Source organism: Condylura cristata, unplaced genomic scaffold (assembly GCF_000260355.1).
Source record: "Condylura cristata isolate star-nosed mole 26May11 unplaced genomic scaffold, ConCri1.0 scaffold00043, whole genome shotgun sequence".
Lineage (NCBI taxonomy): Eukaryota > Metazoa > Chordata > Mammalia > Eulipotyphla > Talpidae > Condylura > Condylura cristata.
In genome coordinates this window covers 1,854,796-1,867,521 of record NW_004567144.1, presented here as the reverse complement: position 1 = coordinate 1,867,521, position 12,726 = coordinate 1,854,796, and the positions used below count along the sequence as shown (strand labels likewise).

Below are 12,726 nucleotides of genomic sequence, written 5' to 3'. Positions count from 1 at the left end.
GAAGTACACTGCTGAGGGGAGCAGCGGGCGGGTCAGGAGAGGTCTGCCGCGCCATGTGGTCACCTCTGGGGCAGGCGGGAATTGAACTCATGCAGAAGTGGCTTTAGCTTCTTAGTGCTGTGCTTTAACCCACTACGCCACCAGGGAGGGCCCCCTACAATTTTATTTTTAAAAAGATTGAAACTTGTTTTATTGTCTAATATGTAGTCTATCATAGAGAATGTTCTATATGCACTTGAAAAGAATCTGTATTCTTCTGCTTTTGAGAGGAAAATTATGTCTGTTAGGGTGTTTTTCTGTATATTTGTTCATATTCAATGTTTCCATATTTATTTTCTGTGTGGAATTCTACCCTTTGTTAAAACTGGGTTATTGAATTCTCATATTATTTTTGTATTTCTGTTTCTCCCTTCAATCTGCCAATGTTTGTTTAGTATCTTTTAGTTGTCCATTTCTTGGTGCATCTGTATATATAATTGTTATGGCTTCATAATTGATCCCTTCATTTATATATAATCTTCCTCATTGAGTTTGCAATTATTTTCCTGAAAATCTACTTTTTCTAATATAAATAGAGCCATCCTGTTCTCTTTTGGTTACCATTTGTATGGAATATCTTTTTTATTTTTAAAGATTTATTTATTTATTCATACAGAACTGGGGTTCAGACCAGATGTGCAGGGGGGTGAGAGAATTCACCAGAGACAGAGTGAGGAACAGAACAGGCAGATAGACAAAGTACACTGCTGAGGGGAGCAGAGGGCCTGTCAGGAGAGGTCTGCCTCACCATGTATATCACCTGGGGGTGAGAGGGGTTGAACTCACACTGAAGTGGGTGTGGCTTGCTTGCTATGCTGCATCCTAACCCATTGTGCCACCAGGGAGGGCCCCAGAATATATTTTTATATTTATGCATACAAATCCCAAAGACTATCTTTTTTTCCTCTCTAAATCCCCTTGGGAATTTCCAGAAACCTCACTGAATGCCAGATTTCCTAGCAATAGAAAATATTTCAAGTCTGAATGCAGGGTAATGGAATTCACAGATAAGTGTGCCTTTGCCTAAAGTGTTCTTAACATAAAAGATGAGGCTACAAACCATGTTCATTTCATAATGCAGCAAAACAAAATAATTGAAATCAGACTTGATAAAAAGATCTTTGCAAAAGAGTGTAACCAAGAATAGTAACTAATTCACATCCAGATTTTTTGAAACCATATGGTTTCTGTTGGGCTGTATATTCTTTATGGCGTAAATTTCCATTACAGAAAAAAGAAGCATGGCCATAATTCATGTGCGGACCTGACCATAAGCCATCCTATCAAAACTTTTACATACATGTTACATCTCAGATATTCTCAGTTTTGCTATAAGTAATTTACTAGTCATGTTTGTCAGCATGCCAGAAGAAGTCAAATAAACAAACAAAAAGAAATGGAGAAGAAAGTGTGTAAAATAAACATTTTCATTCTATGATTCCTGTGGGAGAAGTTACCAAGCCTGGACTTTATGTAATCTCATGGCCCCAAAATTTTTCTCCATTTTTTATATTGCTACCACAAATCACCAGATAGAGAATGGATAATTTATTTCAATTTTTATTTCATAAATTTCCAAAACAATGACATTATTTAGGAATAAAATGTCTCTCCTTCCTCAAATTAAAGCCATATGAAAAAAAATTTCATTCCTCATAGCCACTAACTGAATATTTGTCCCTATCCCACTGTATTGTATTACTTTATTTTCATATCTGTATCTTGTACTATACTGTATGTTCTTTATAATTTCAGTAGTCCTTTCTCACCTAACTCCTATGTCACCATTCTCTTACAAGAATTCCTCAGGATATAAATTGCCTGTAATATCATTCTTTGTGTCCTAAATTAGCACTGTCTAAAACATGGGATGAGCAGTGCCTTCGTCAGTTGAATAGATGTTTAATCAACATTTGTGAGAACATGAAAAATGAGGGATGGGGCCAGTGTTAGGACTGTGGAGCTATTTTTTAAGGACTTATTTGAGGGCACTTTTAAGACTCTCCAAACCCTTAAGCAATTCCTTTGTCATTTGTAACTCTTCCAGACTGGTCCCTTGCCTCTCCTAATTCCTTTTCTCTTAATACCATTTTTTATGTTATTAAATTGTCACTGTCTTCACCTTCTCTTCCTATTAATTTTCCTTTCGTGAATAGAGAATATTTCTTATTTCTTTTGGCACATTTTTTTTGTACATAAGTCTCAGCCTCTCTCCCTCATTATGAGATACTTTACTCTCATAAATTAAAAAAAAATCAAGTCCAAGCAAGCATAAACATCATACTGTATTGATTCTAAGAATAATGCTTTTTTTAATATGTATGTATTTATGCATACAGGAACTGGGGAACAGGCCAGAGGTCAGGGGTGAGAGGATTCACAACAGAGACAGAGTGGGGAGCAGAACAGGCAGATTTACTGAAATACACTGCTGAGGGCAGCAGCAGGCTGGTCAGGTGAGGTCTGCTGCGCCATGTGGGTCACTTCCCTGGCTGGGGAACTAACTTGTACTAGCATCGCTGTGGACATAGTCCGCATTGCCTTAGCCCCGCCAGGGAGGGCCCCAGAATAATACCTTTTTTATAGTTTGATGTCCATTAAATTTGTACTCATTTCAATTTGCGGAGTCTTTCTCTCTTAACAGTATAAAAATGATTGTGGAAATTGAAAGTAACATCATCTTGTACTTGAAGGAACAGGAATTTAGGAAAGTATTCAAAATTATAATGGTTACTAATATTGGTAACTTTCACTACAGAACTTTTGGATGTAGTCTGTCTTTTCTTCCTGTTTTCACCATATCACTTCATGGGGATAGAGATTTCTGAATGCCCTGTTGTGTTCTCTGCTTTAATCTTAAACTCCCTCCCCTTAATTGTAAACGACTGCCCCTTAAAAGTAGTTTATATGTATGCAAGAGTCATGCATATACTCTCTTGGTGAGGTCTTGCTCATAATGAGGTTTTGTTTTTTCTTTCTTTTTTATAATTGCAATATAATTGAATATGCCATTGTATAAGTTTAAGGTGTACAACATATTGATCGATACATTTATTTATCACTATGATAACAGTAACACCAGCTAACTACAGGTCTGCAATGATATATGAAAAAAATAACTAATAAAAAATAGTATACCATATAGTTGCGAGCACAGTTTTGTGTTCAAATTTTAGCTACACTACTTACTAATTGTATATCCTTGGTGTGTAACATAAGTTTCTTGAACCCCTTTTTCCTTATATGTAAAGTGAGAAAATAGAATTACCCATTTCATATGTTCAAGGATTTAATAAGGTATGTAAAATATTCAAAATTCATATAGTCATATATTCAGGTACTCTATAAATATTAGCTATTAAAAATAAATGGCAGTAGCTTTATGATTTGGAATATAATGAACATCTTAACTCCCTCCTGATCTTCCCTGACTTATTCAAAACCTTTGTCTTACCTAGAACAGATAGAATTTTATTTTTTCTTAGAAATTTGTTTATCTTTTACTTCTATTCTAAATAATACAGATGTATCTTAAATATTTTGAGTTTCCTTAACCTCTACTTTTTCTAGAGATCTGTGATCTAGTATAATTATTGAAAATTTAAGTTTCTGTTGTTGTTACTAATTTCCAAGACCTCTCTGAATTCCCGAGTAATAAGACAAATCTGCTTTTTAGTTTCCTAGAAAATTTTACTTACCACCCCCTCTCAGAAAGGTTTATAAAACTTAATCTACCTGTGTGCTTATGATATTTTCATATTCTTACCAGCTCAGCCACATCTGGCATCATAAGCAGTATGTTAATAAATGGTTGTAACAGATAGAACTGGATACTCCTTGATCTAAGATACCTAGGAACATACCTAAATATCTATCTATGTATATTAGGGTATAAGCAGTGCCAATATAACACAAATTCTACTATGCAACCACTGAAATAACTATTCTAGTACAACTAAGTAAAATCAAACAGAGTTGATTTTTTAAAAATGCGAAGGAAAGATAGGGTATGCTACCAACTAGTCTCATCTGGAAAGAAGGGACTAGCCATTAGAATGAACTAGAAAATAGAATATCTAAAGGAAAGGATTTTACAGGCTAAAGTTTCTTTAAATTAGATGCTCTGTATAGCTCATTTCACATTTCGTTTTCTTTTTTCTTTTGGCCTCCTTTCTCAGATATTTTTTTAGGGGGTCAAGTAGAATATTGTAGTGTTCAGATTCTTGTTCAAACCTGCTTGTCTTTAATTTCCAACTCCGTTATTTATTCATGATGCCTCCTTAGTATTTTTGTGTGTTTGTTTGTTTTAGCTCCTGTGGGCTTTTGTTTTTTCATTTGCAAAATAAGAATGGTAATAGAACTTGATGGGGCTGTGGTGATGACAGCATGCAAGTCAAGTGCTTTGATAGGACCTGCACATACCAACTGGCACATTTCACTAAGATATTAACTCAAATATTAACTGCAAATGTTTCTTTAAATGCTTACCTGTATTCCCTAAGATACTATCATTTAGAGGCAGTGTTTATGAGTGGATAATAAAATGCACGAGGAAACAAAGCCTTTTAGCTGCAGTATCTTCTCATAGTTACCATTCTTGTACCATCCTTAAAGAAGTACTCCCTTCCTCGAGTTTTTATTTCATTTTATTCTTTAGCACATTAAAGAAATGGGGTGTTGGCTAGATGTACAGCAAATGAGAGGATGCACCAGAGACAAAATTAGGGAGCAGGACAGGGAGATCTACTGAAATACACTGCTGAGGGGAGCAGCAGGTGAGATAGGAGAGGTCTGCTGCACCATAGGTAGGTTAGTTCCCTAGCTGGGGATTGAACTTAGGGCATATCAGTTATAGCGCTGCGATTTACCTCCTAGGCCACTAGGGGTCCCTCTTTGCAGTTTTATGTAAACTGGAGTTGTCATAATTCCAGCACATTTTATTTTTCAAAATGACTGAGAAAGCTACATATTTTGGAATGGAATTCTGGTTTTAATCCTTATCTTTCTTTCAGTATCCTGGATGGCCATAATTTTTTCTGTTATTTCTTGTCATCTGGTTCCAACCAAAGAAATACTGGGCAACTGGAAGGCCTTGAAAACTGGTGGTTGTTAATCTGGATTGTGTGTTAAAATAACCTAGGGAGTCCTGTGATAATATATATTCCTTATTCCCATCCTGAGAGATTGTTTCAGACTCTGGCAGAGTCTGACAATCTGTATTTTTTAAATGTTCTGCATGAGATGTTGTGAAAAGAATGTTCTTTTGAGGATTGCATTTAAAATAACTGATTATGGACCAGAGGTTCCTGGAAGATAGTGGCTTGCATTCATTTTCAGGTCACTGCTTCAGCCAGTTTCAACCATTCTGGCAATATGTGTTAACATGATTACACATATTTACATACTCACATTTTGATAGCATACATACATCTGCACATCTATGATCATACACGAGAATCTCTATGGTATTGTGGCAAAGGGTGCCAAGAGATTCAGAAGAGGCTAAGTGTTTGCCTAGGGATTTCCTGTGACCTTAGTATTTGCTTTCTTCTATCAGAGGAATTAAAACAAAAATCAAAATGTGTTAAAGGTGTGTGAGATACGGTCACATTCACTGAAAGAGATGGAATCCTGCCTGTATTTCTGAATCATACACAATGTTATAAACAAACGCTACCTTAATTTTTAAAAAAACTATACTTAAGGGCCCTCCCTGGTGGCACAGTAGGTTAAAACACAGCACTAAGAAGCCACTTCAGCATGAGTTCAATCCCTGCCCCGGAGGTGATCCACATGTTGCAGCAGACCTCTCCCAACCCACCCACTGCTCCCCTCAGCAGTGTACTTTGTCAGTCGGCCTGTTCTGCTCCTCACCCTGTCTCTGCTGAATCCCCTCATCGCCCCTGCACCTCTGGCCTGTACCCCAGTTCTATATTAATAAGTAAATAAATCTTTAAAAAATTATAATTGGGCCCTTCCATGTGGTGCAGTGAGTTAAAGCACAGCACTAACAAGAAGCTAAAGCCACTTCAGCATGAGTTCAATCCTTGCCCTGCAGGTGACCCACATGGTATGGCAGACCTCTCCTGACCCACCTACTACTCCCCTCAGCAGTGTACTTTGTCAGTCTGCCTGTTCTGCTCCCCACTCTGTCTCTGGTGAATCATCTCACTGCCCCTGTACCTCTGGCCTGTACCCCAGTTCTGTATGCATAAGTATAGAAATCTTTTAAAAAAAACTATAATTAAAAAATTATTAAAACATATAAACGAACAAAATAAATATAATATTGAAAAATTCTTTCCTTCCAAGTTTAGGAACATGTTTTCATTGCTGGTTATCCTATTATCATTACTGGTAATCCTAGCCAGTGTAAAAAGGAAAATTAAATCCTATACATACATATTGAAAGGAAGAAATAAAAATGCAAAAATATTAAACTTTCAAATAATACTTTTTATACATTTTTGATACTTGTAATTAAGCTTAAACTACTGTAAGCCCTTGGAACATACTTTGTGTACTTTTTTTCTGAAACATTTGAAAATAAGCATCAGATGTGATTCATCTTTACCCTTAAATGTTCCCTTTATCTTAAAAATAAGGAGTTTGTATTATGTAACCACAGCACAATTATTAAAATGAATCTAAATTGTTATATTATCTAATGTATATTTTAACTTACCAACACTCCAACTAACATACCTTTATACCAAAATTAAATCTTAGACAGTTCTTCTGAACTTGAAATATTTGAAGACTACAGATCAGTTATAGTAAAGAACATCCTCATTTCGTTTCTTCATGATATTCTTCATGATGAGCTTCAAATTATGTGTTGTGAGGCAAGAATATCACAGAAGTGATCTGTGTCTTTCTCAGTACAATACAGCAAAAGTCTCATGATATCTGTCTGCCATTACTGGTGATCAGTTGGTGAGACAAGTGTTTGAAAGGTTTGTCAAGTTACTATATTCCATTTTATCTTCCCTTTCAATGAATAAAAATTTGTGGGTAAATATTTTGAAATTATCCTTCTCATTAAACTTACCCAATAGTTGTGACACCTGTTAATGGTGCTTGGTTGAATTTACCAAGATAAATACCATGTGGTTGATTTTTTAAAAATATTTATTTATTTATGCATACAAGAGGTGGGGTGTAGTCCAGATGTGTTGGAGGGGGATGAGATAATTCACCAACAACAGGGTGGGGAGCACAAAAGGAAGATTGAAGTACACTGCTAAGGGGAGCAGCGGGCAGGTCAGTAGAGGTCTGCTGTGCCATGTGGGTCACCTTCCTGGATGGGGACGGAGCTCGTGCTGCAGTGGCTAGCAGTAGTTGATATCACACTGTCTTTAGCTCCTGCACTACCAAGAAGGTTCTGACTAAATTTTTGTGTGTTTGCTTCAGTATGTACATGTCTAAGTCTATTAGTTATTGTCAAACATTTTTTTTGTTTTTCATATTTTTATTGAATTAGTACTGGTTTATATTGTTTCCATTATAGAAATGCGGGATACCCTCTTTCAGACATTGCTGCCATAGTGTGCCCACCATCAAAGAACCAATAGCCCATCATCAGAGACCCCTTTTTGTTTACATCCCTCCCCCTCTTTGCATATGATTGATTCTACAGTTTCACCACTCCTTCTACATGTGTTAATTGACATTATACTATATGATCATCTTTTTCCCTTATTAATTCATTCATAGTAGTATGTATCAATGGATTATTTCATTCAGTGGGTTACAATATATTGCCATCATTATTTTGATGTTCAGATTATTATATAGTTTACCCCTGCAAACTTCTTCAAGCTAGTTAACCTGTCCCTTTGCAATTTTCCCTGAATTTTTGAGTTCTTCATACTCTGGCACAAAAAGGAATTCCAGACCTATGCAATACTTTGACATCCATTGTCCAGGATCCAGTCATTTTGCCAAAGAGCCCTGGTTAATTTTAGTGGAAAAAAAATGTGTTGGAAATCAAGATCTGGACACTGGACATATAGCTATTGGAATTTCATTGCTTCTAGATCTTTTCAGGATTCAACATACATACAAACATATTATATATCTATCTATCTGTACATTTAAATCATAAAATCATTCTGTTACCTTTATTTCCAGTATAACACTATGTGTCTCATTGTTTCTCCATTCCTTATTATTAATTGTTTCTCAGACAATTAAAAACTTGACTCATATTGTTGAAAACACATTTATAAAATTGCCTAGTCCTAGAATATGTAGAAAGTAATTTCAAGATTGCTAACCCTTACTTCTTAAACAAACTTATTAACTAGAACTCAATACTTTCTTTTTAAAGATTTTATTTATTTATGCTTACAGAGCTGGGGTATGTAAAGGCCAGAGGTGCAGGTGCGGTGAGAGGATTCACCTGAGACAGAATGGGGAGCAGAACAGGCAGATCAACGAGCAGTGGGCGGGCCAGGAGAGGTCTGCCATGCCATGTGGGTCACCTCTAGGGCAGGGATCGAACTCATGCGGAAGTAGCTTTAGTTTCTTAGTGCTGCGCTTTAACCTGCTGAGCCCCCACAATGGGCCCTAATTCAATACTTTTATTATATTTCTTTAGAGTTTCTTTAAAATGATTTGTTCAAGAATTACTTATATTACACAATATCACCTACTGTGTGTTGGCAGTTTATTTTCCATGAGAAATGCATTTAGCTTCTTTTCTCTCTATATCCCATTCTAGGATTTCCATGGTCCATTGCTATTGTTGTATTTTTTGACTGTGTGATATTTTAAAATGGTTGCCAAAGACAGAATCATTTAAAATAATACTTTTTTTTTTTTTCAAGAGAACTTTCACTTTGGAACTCACCCCTCACACTTTTTTTTTAATTTGAGGTAACATTAGTTCACAACACTATATAATTTTGGGGAGAAGATTCACACCTCCTCAGATGTATGTCTCCACACCACGTGCATCTCCAGCCACCCAAATTTCTTCACCATAGATCCTTGGCCATCACTAGCCCAAATCGGCTGTCATATTTCTAGGGTTGTTTTGCTTAAGTTTAGTCAGACTCTTTGTTTTATGTCTCCGTATGCCATATATGAATGAAATTGTCCAATGCTTGTCTTTCTCCTGATATATTTTACTAGTATGATCCCTTCCAGTTCTATCCACATTGCCACAATTGCAACAGTCCATTTTTTGTAGTCGAGTAATATTATGTTGTGCACACATACCACAATTTTCTAATGTTTTCTCTGTTGTTGCCCACTTAGGATGTTTCCAATAATGTCACTGTTGTGAATAGTGCTGTAATGAATACAGAGCATGTGTCCATTCGAATTACTGGTTTTGCATTTTTGGGGGGTAAATATCTAGGACTGAAATTGCTAGGTTATCTGGCAGACCTATTTTTTCTAGTTTGAGGACCTTCCCTGTTGTCTTCCATAAGGTCTGGACCAGCCTACATACCCACCAGCCATATTACAAGGATTCCTTCCACTATATCCTCACCAACACTTCTTGTTTCTGATCTTTTCTATATGAACCATTCTCAAATGCATGGGAGGTCATCTCACTGTAGTTTGATTTGCATTTCCCAAATGGTAAGTGATGTTGAACATTTTTTTTTAAAGATTTATTTATTTGTGCATACAGAACTGGGGTATAGGCCAGAGGCTCAGGGGCAGCGAGAGGCTTCACCAGAGACAGAGTGGGGAGCAGAACAGGCAGATCAACAAAGTACACTGCTAAGGGGAGCAGCGGGCGGGTCAGGGGAGGTCTGCCGCGCCATGTGGTCACCTCCAGGGCGGGAATTGAACTCATGCGGAAGTGGCTTTAGCTTCTTAGTGCAGTGCTTTAACCCGCTGCACCACCAGGAGGGCCGATGTTGAACATTTTTAAGATGTGCTTTGAGGCCATTTATATGTCTTCTTTGGAGAAGTGTCTTTATAGATTTCTTGCCCATTTTTTAATTGAATATTTTTGTTGATATACATATAATCATATATATATATTAATCATATATATGATTAATATATATGTGTGTGTATATAATATACATATACACACATACATACATATATATATATGTATATATATAAATTTGGTTGTTTAATTATTTTTGCTTCCCTGAAATAGATTTCAGTTGGTCATTATATATTATATATGATCCTGTTGAAATACTGTTGGATTCAGTTTGCTAATATTTTGTTGAGGATATTTTATCTATGTTCATCAGGTATATTGGTCTCTAGTTTTCTTTATTCTTGGTATCTTTGTTGGTTTTGGTGTCAAGGTAATGTTGGCATTATAAAATATGTTTGGAAGTATTCCTTTTTTCTTAACTTTTTGGATGAAGTTGAAAGGTTAATTATTAGCTCATCTTTGAAGGCTTGGTAGACTTACTAATGAAACTATCTTGTCCTGGAAATCTGTTTTTTTGGAAACATTACTGTTTCAGTGTCTTGCTTGTAATTATTTAGATGTTCTGTTTTAAATTTTATTCATTTTTTTTTTAAATATTCTGCTTATTTTTGTGTAGAAGAACTGGGGTTAAACCAGAGGTGTGGCGGATGAGACAGAGAGGCAAGCAGAACAGGTAGACCTACTGAAATACACTGCTAAGGGGAACAGTGGACAAGCAGGAGAGGCCTGCTATACCCTATGTGGGTGAGCTCCCTGGCCTGGGATGGAACTCAGGACACCACAGTGGTAGTGCTGAGACTTAACACTCTGGCCAACAGAGAGGCCCTTTATTCAGTTTTTGAAAGTTACATTCTTCTACAAATGTGTCTTTTTCTTTCAAAATTTTCCACTTATTGGCATAATAACATTCATACTAGTTTTTATGATCTTCTGTGTTTGTTGTTGTCTGTAAAAACTTGTCTTTCGTTTCTGATTTAATATCAACTTGTTTATCCACATGTAAATGAATGTTGGTATTTTTATGGGGCTACTCTTTGTATATTAATTTAAGAAGAAATGCTTTCTTTATAATCCTTCACCATGTTATGTAAGAACTAGCGATGACTGTTCTCTTTATGTTTACTAAAGGATTTAATCTTTGCTAACATAAATGGGATTCTCTCCATCCTTACAATTTCTAACCGGTTATTATTTTTACATATGAAAACTATTGGTTTATGTATGTTAATTTTATATTTCAGTAGTTTACTGAGTTACTTGTTTTTAATTATTTCTATTATTTATTGTCTATGTTTTCTAGGTGTCCTTTCATATTATTTGAAAATAGAGAATGATCCTTTTTCTTAACACCCCTTCCTTATTCCATCATGTTAAGAATGCTGATTTAATTTTTTTTAATGAACAATAGATGTGAAATTTTGCAAAGGGCTTTTTTAACATCTGCCCTTTGTTTTCTTTCAGAATTTTTTTTTATTCAGATAACTTTTTTTAAGATTTACTTATTTATGCATACAGAACTGGGGTTCAAGCCAGAGGTGCAGGGGTGGTGAGAGAATTCACCAGAGACAGAGTGGGGAGCAGAACAGGCGTACTGGTGAAGTACACTGCTAGAGGAGCAGTGGGCGGTTCAGGAGAGGTTTGCCACGCCATGCGGTCACTCCAGGGTTGGGATTGAACTCATGCTGAAGTGGCTTTAGCATCTCAGTACTGTGCTTTAACCTATTGTGCCACCAGGGAGGGCCCTCAGATTAACTTTTTAACATCTTTAGGTCTATCAAAATATGGTATGTTATTATACATGAGATTCCTGCTATTGAATCATTTTTCCAAACCCTTGTGTTTTTGATTTACTAAATTAGATACTGTTTCTCTAGTCTCTACCTTTAATTTTCTCTATTTGTTATTTTTTTTCCTTTCTTGGACTTTTCATTTTGTTCTTTCCTTAGCTTTTTGATGTGAGAGTTTTATGAATTCATTTTCATTCTTTCAATTGATAAATGTGTCGAAGTTAACTTTTCCCTTTATAATTTCATTAAATGTATTCAATGTGTGGTGTGATATGATAAGCTGTGATAAACAAGGAATGGTGGCTGTTGTAACAAATAATTAAAAACCACAGTCAAGCAGCAGTTAAGCAAGCCAAAGGAAGTTTTATTTAAAGATATAGGCCAGATCCTAAGAGCAGAGTTGCAAAGGTTGAAGAAACAGGCTAGCTCCTACTAGCACCAGCAGGCTTGAGGAGATTTTATTTTTTTTATGATGAAAAATAGTATTTAGAATTAGCCAGCTGGAGTCAGTTTAGATGATCTCAATTTTGTTGGCATCATCCAAAGCATCATAATCAGGAGCCAGTCGGGCATATGCCTTCTTCTCTACATTAGGTTGGGTCAGAGTATTGACCTTGGCCACATCAATGTCATAAAGCTTCTTCATAGCCTGTTTGATCTGGTGCTTGTTGGCCTTGACATCCACAATGAACACAAGTGTGTTGTCTTCTATTTTTTTCATCGCTGACTCAGTGGTAAGCGGGAACTTGATGATGGCATAATGGTCAAGCTTGTTTCTCCACAGAGTGCTCTTCCGCGGGTATTTGGGTTGCCTTCAGAGTCGCAATGTCTTGGGCTGCCGAAAAGTGGGTGAAGTGTGGATCTTTTTCTTATGGCTGTGGACACCCTTTCAGCACTGCTTTCTTGGCCTTCAACGCTTTTGCCTTGGCCTCTGCTTTGGGAGGGGCAGGGGCTTCCTTCTTTGCCTTCGGTGCCATCTTCCTG

General features: G+C 36.3%; 1 protein-coding gene and 1 pseudogene across 4 annotated transcripts in view; one reads left to right on the top strand and one right to left on the bottom strand.

Moving 5' to 3' along the window:
- Positions 1-12,726, top strand: part of OPHN1 (oligophrenin 1) — a 487,931-nt gene that overhangs the window by 358,967 nt on the left and 116,238 nt on the right. The window lies entirely within an intron of this gene.
- On the bottom strand, positions 12,254-12,719 carry LOC101620820 (annotated as a pseudogene).